Source organism: Schistocerca piceifrons, chromosome 1 (assembly GCF_021461385.2).
Source record: "Schistocerca piceifrons isolate TAMUIC-IGC-003096 chromosome 1, iqSchPice1.1, whole genome shotgun sequence".
Classification (NCBI taxonomy): Eukaryota; Metazoa; Arthropoda; class Insecta; order Orthoptera; family Acrididae; genus Schistocerca; species Schistocerca piceifrons.
In genome coordinates this window covers 528869227-528875226 of record NC_060138.1, presented here as the reverse complement: position 1 = coordinate 528875226, position 6000 = coordinate 528869227, and positions in this window count along the sequence as shown.

The following is a 6000-nucleotide window of genomic DNA, read 5'->3' as shown; positions in this document are numbered from 1 at the left end:
GTCGGAATCGTCATAGGCGACGAAACTTGTGTTCATCATTTGGGACCAGAAACAAAACCCCTATCCTCTCCTCTGACGAAAAAGTTCGAAATCGCACCCTCAGCCAGTTCTGGGACTCTGAAGAGGTCATTCTGTTTGACGAACTCCCTCATGGCACAACGATCAACTTTGAAGTGTGTTGTGCTTGCCTCAGGAAACTGAAGAAACAACTTCAGCATGTTCGTCGCCACAAAAACGCAAGGCCCCACAGAAGTGCCGGCCGAAGTGGCCGTGCGGTTCTAGGCGCTGCAGTCTGTAACCGCGAGACCGCTACGGTCGCAGGTTCGAATCCTGCCTCGGGGATGGATGTGTGTGATGTCCGTAGGTTACTTAGGTTCAACTAGTTCTAAGTTCTAGGGGACTAATGACCTCAGAAGTTGAGTCCCATAGTGCTCAGAGCCATTTGAACCATTTGAACCCACAGAAGTCTGCACACCCGCGAGGAGTTTATAAAATTTTATTGGTCTGTTCTTCCTCGTTCCTGGGGGTGTCATTAATACAGTAAGACACTGGCTCCAATTTCGGCCAGTAGAGTGGTACCATGTGCGCATGCAGACTCTCCCAAAAAGGTAGCGTAAGAACGTCGTACTGAATGAAGCCAAAAGAGTGGCAAATAACATGGTGTATTGCAATCCTGAATAAAATGTCCCTGCTTTCAAACAAATGTGTTGCATTACTTACTGAACGCCCTCGTAAATACAATATACTGAATATTATTAGATTTATTTACAGTGTGACAAGAGACTTGACCCCACTGCCCTCGGATTACCATTGTGTACTCTCTCTACTGTGTCAACCGCTGCCTAGAAACTGTGCTAACACAAATAGCTCATGCCTCCCCTGACTCGCGCCAAAAATGCTATTTTCTCTAAATACTTGGCCATTTGGAGCTTCCACGTCTATCATTTTCATTTCTGGTCAGTACCACAAATTTGGACAAAATCAGTGACGACGAGTGATTTTGTTTCTTCAGTTTCTGTATAGCAGTATACTTCATCCAGTAGAAGAAGTTCCCCGTATCAAACTTGATGCGGGGTGGCAATGTAGATAGTTACTACGGATTTTTGCTGAGGGACAGTTCAGGTCACCCAATATGCAGTTTGGTGATCTTGGTATACCGCCAGTTTTCTGCCTGCAGGAGGGACAGTATCCCTATGCGAATCGCTTACCTTTGCTTGAATTTCAAATTAACAACCCCTGGAACTCCTACAGAGTTACGCCACGTTGTGTATTTTATGAATTAAATGATTGCTTATCATGAAAATTGCTCTGCCTGCACCAAGCAAGCGGTGTCTTCAGTAGGTTGGGGAAAATTACTAATGTGTTATATACAGTGGGTGATTCAGCTGCCCCTACTGATGTCGTTTCATGCAACCCGCAATGTTATGTCTGCCCTTCAGAAACGACGAGCGAGATTTGAATACTCTCTCCCTTACTGTGCGCAAACTATTAGTCTTACAGAAAACAATGAATAGGACCTATTTGTAGGAAATTTAATGAAGTGAGATGCGTTTTCAACAGAGACCGCAGTTTTCTAGTTATTCAAGAAAAACGTACAAAAGTGACCTTCAAACACACACACACTTCCTCGCTCATTCCTCACCAATTAGGATGTATAGTATGTTATTCATGGCTTTCCCCCCTACCACTGTACAAAAATTTGTGACTGCACAAATTATTTACCATATTTCACCGTTTTTGCTCTTCATTGACTGGTCTTATCACGCCACCGGCTTAGTCAAGCAATACAAATTGTAAATTTTACCTAGTAGTTTTTTGAATTTTAACAGTTACGTCGTTGCATGTGTCAGGCCTTCTGACTACGAAACTACTGTACTTGTAAGGTTGTAAGTTTGTAACGAATTGTCAACGTAATTAGTTTTTTTTCATTTTACCTCAGTGTCACGTTTAAATTAATAATGTTAACGAAATAGCCGAGCTACGCTGGAGGGGTAATAACCCAATCAATAGAAACGAAACAAGATCGAATGTCGGAAATAGTTCGCGTAGTCCGAAATTTTTGTACAATGCCCGCCTTCTTAGCTGACTGGTCAGACCATTTGACTGCCATGAGTGGGCTCAGGTTCAATTTCCAGCCAGGTTAGAGATTTCTCTGCTCACGGACTGGGTGTTGTGTTGCCCTCAGCATCATTTCATCACCATTGACACGCAAGTTACCCTGTGTGACGCTACCTGAAAAGACATGCAACTCGGCAGCCAAACTATACCAGGTGGGATCTCCTGGCCACCAAGCCATACAAGCATGTTATTTCATTTGTGCAGTGGTATGAGAGAGTGCCACAAAGAATGTACGAGAAATCCTAACAGGTCAGGGATGGGTGTGGAGGTGGAGACGCATTTGGAGGTCCTTTTTGTACATTTTTCTTGAGTAACTCCAAAGCCATGGTCTCCAGCGAAAATGACTTCCAATACAAAATTTAACTACATAAATTTCCTACAAAAATACATAGCTCTTGTTTTCTGTAGTGCTAGTAGTTCGTGTGTAGAGTTAGAGGGAGAATATAAAAATCTTGCTTATGGTTTTTGGAGGGCAGATATAACATTGCTGGTTGCATAAAACGACATCAGTATGCCCAGTTGAATCACTTTGTATATAAAGCAGAGTGTATGTATGAATGTAGTCTGGGATCTCCTCCCATACCCCTGTATCGATTTCAACCAAATTTGATACAGTAACAGCAAGCCTCAGGGGACTGATGACCATAGATGTTAAGTCCCATAGTGCTCAGAGCCATTTGAACCAGCAAGCCTCATGAGTATCAGCACTGTGAGGTTCATATCCTCTTAGCTCCAATAGGAGCAGAAAGAGGGACAAAAACATGTTTTTTCTAGCTCCTGACATGTAGGCTTCCCTGCATGACAGGTATGTTGTGTGAGAACAGTATTGGTCTGCCAGATCAACCTGGTTTGAAGGGAATCCTATATGTCAGTAGTGAAAAATGGTTTTCCAGGTCCCAACATGTAGGCTGCCCTGCATGGAGGTGTGTTGTGTTGGAGTAGTGTTAGTCTGCTTTATCGACCTGCTTTGCAAGGCTGCCTATACGTCAGCAGCAAATAAATCGTTTTCTTGCCCGTAATGTATATCCTGCCCTACATGGCATGCTTTTTGTTGGAGTAGTATTGGACTACTTTATTGAACTTCATTGTACGGTCTACATATGGTGTTGAGTGTGGCTGGGGACTGGTTGAGATGGAGGGGATGGACAGAGTGATGGGGAAGAGGAAGTGGACAGAGAGAGGGAGAGATGCATGAGGCAGGTGGAAGTTGTAGAGGGGTAGTGGGTAGGTGCAAAAGAGAAAGAGGGGGCTGGAGATGGAAAGGCAGTGGGTGAGGAGGACATGCCCATGGGGTAGAGAGTAGGTGCAGGAAATAAAGAAAGAAAGGTGGAGGAGGAGGTGAAGAGAGAGGGAGAGTGGGGGAAGGAGATAGAGAAATAGAGATGGGAGGATGATATGGACAGACAGAGGGAGGGAAATGTGAACATGAAGAGGGGGAGTGGAGGTGTGTTCAATATATGTGTCAAATGCATACACAGGCAAAGCCATGGGGAAAAGGATAGTGTATAAGTAAATTAAGTTCAGCGACTTTTTTAATTAAATGATTCACCGACTTGTGCCCTTTTACCATGGAACTCGTAACTTCATAACTAAACCGAATCTGTGATTGGAAACATGATTATAACTTTATTTGACTCTCTCTCTCTCTCTCTCTCTCTCTCTCTCTCTCTTTGTAATGGGTCTGAGTTGGGCTGCTGATGAGATTTGGGCACGTTCTCTAATCGTCTCCCAAAATTCTCTAGGTTACAGCCTTACTGCATGACAGAGAGTGTCTGCTCACTGCAACAGTGTGACACAATCATGCTTGTCTATTTCAAATGGTAGTGTCTATATACAATTGGAATTTCAATCTTCTGCTTAAGGTAATAAGCAGGCGAACTTTCATTTAATCTGACGCTGCAAGTGCCATGAGTATATAACCTACACGTAGCAGTCACATTGCTGCAACTGTTGGTGGGGGGTCCTGTCCCCTCATATAGGGTGCCTGAAGGATGCTGCGTTCTTGGAATGCTACACAACAGTTCAAGAAAATCACAATAATAGTTTTTATTATAATAAAGAAGATGGACAATACTTAACTTTGTATTACAAGAATGTGTCACAAGCAATGGGCGACAGGCAAACAGGCAGTGTCTTTTTCTATATACCATGTTCATACAAGCAATGGATATGGATCACTAATAACTGCTATCATAGTGCTCTCCTACTGCTGGTGTAGTACTGTGCGGCCAATGCTGGCAGGGGAGGCGCTTGTATTCTCTTCTTGTAGAGGCCGATCCTGTCGTGGCGCGGTCCTAGTCAGCGGGCTATTGGCTGACGTCGTCTCACAGTCTTCTCTGCTCTTGTGTTCTTCATATTCGTTTCGACGCTTGTCGATACGCCGGAACATTCCTCTTATCCCCTTCCCCCCCCCCCCCCCCTCCCAAAAAAAGCGACGGACCATCGTCATGTAGAGAATGTGACCAAAGTGGGGGAGTCACGTGGGTGGGCGCCTCATGGGACCGGAAGCTGTGGCTGCAGGATACATCAAGCTTCTGGTCGTATCCCGCCATCCAGCCTGCGCTCTGGCGGAAACGCCCCCTGGAAAACGACTGGAAGGGAATGTGTCCACCTCATTTCCGGCAGTCATGAACCAGATGAAGAAGGCGGTGACTGCTACAGTGTGGGGGGGTCCAGCTCCATCGATGGGACGAGAGGAAGTGGGGGAGGCAAAGGCCTTATCTCCATGGGTTCGTCCCACGGTGTCATGAGGACATCCTCTGGCGGCTGCTGTGGCCGCGCTGTCCTTTGGACCCGTGAATTTGGTGGAAGAAAAACTGCAAGATCATCGTGCACATGACAGAGCCGGAGTTGATTCTGATGTCGGTGCTGCAGGCCAGTTGGATCTGAAATAACATAGATGCAAGAGCCAATTCGACGAACTATCTCGCCTCGCGCCCACCGTCTGCTGCCGCTAAAAACCCTGCTTTTACAATTTCATGCGGCGCGAAGCGATACTTGCAGCTTTCCTTCGGCGCCGGATGCTGAGGAGGGTGGAGCAGGTGGGGCAGTATCCGATGGCGGCGGCCGTGAAGCGGTTCCGCCGGCAATGGTCCATCTCGTGGGTGCGAACGACGTAAGGCGAGAAAAAATTGCAATGCTTGATCCCTGGTGTGTGTGGAGCGAAGTTTAACCATCTGCTGCTTTAAGGTTCTTACAAAACGTTCCGCTTCGCTGGTTGTGGATGGAATAGTGCTCTAGTGTGTTGTATGCCATTGCGTTCACAAATGTTTCAAATTCATTTTACATTAACTGAGGTCCTTTGTCTGACACTATTACTTCAGGTAAACCCCCTAGGCAGAAAATAGAGGACAACACCTGAACTGTGCTACGTGATATTGTCGAGTTCATTGGCACAGCAAAAGGAAACTTACTATACGAGTGAACCACAATCAACCAGCGAGTGTTCAAAAAAATGGTTCAAATGGCTCTGAGCACTATGGGTCTTAACAGCTGAGGTCATCAGTCCCCTAGCACTTAGATCTACTCAAACCTAACTAACCTAAGGACATCACACACATCCATGCCCGAGGCAAGATTCGAACCTGCGACCGTAGCGGTCGTGCGGTTCCAGATTGAAGTGCCTAGAACCGCTCGACCACCCCGGCCGGCCCAGCGAGTGTTCCAAAAAGGTTCCACAAAGTCTATGTGCACACACTGCCATGGTGGTTGCGACTTAGGCCAAGCAGAGAATTTTTATGGCGGAGCGGACTGATTCCCCGCACATGCGTGACGCTGTGACGTCATCTATTGTATTTGGGCATCCATAACCTGGCAAGTACAGTGTCGTTGCGCTAACTGTTTCGTACGAACAATCCCCCAGTATCCTTAGTGAAGTAACTG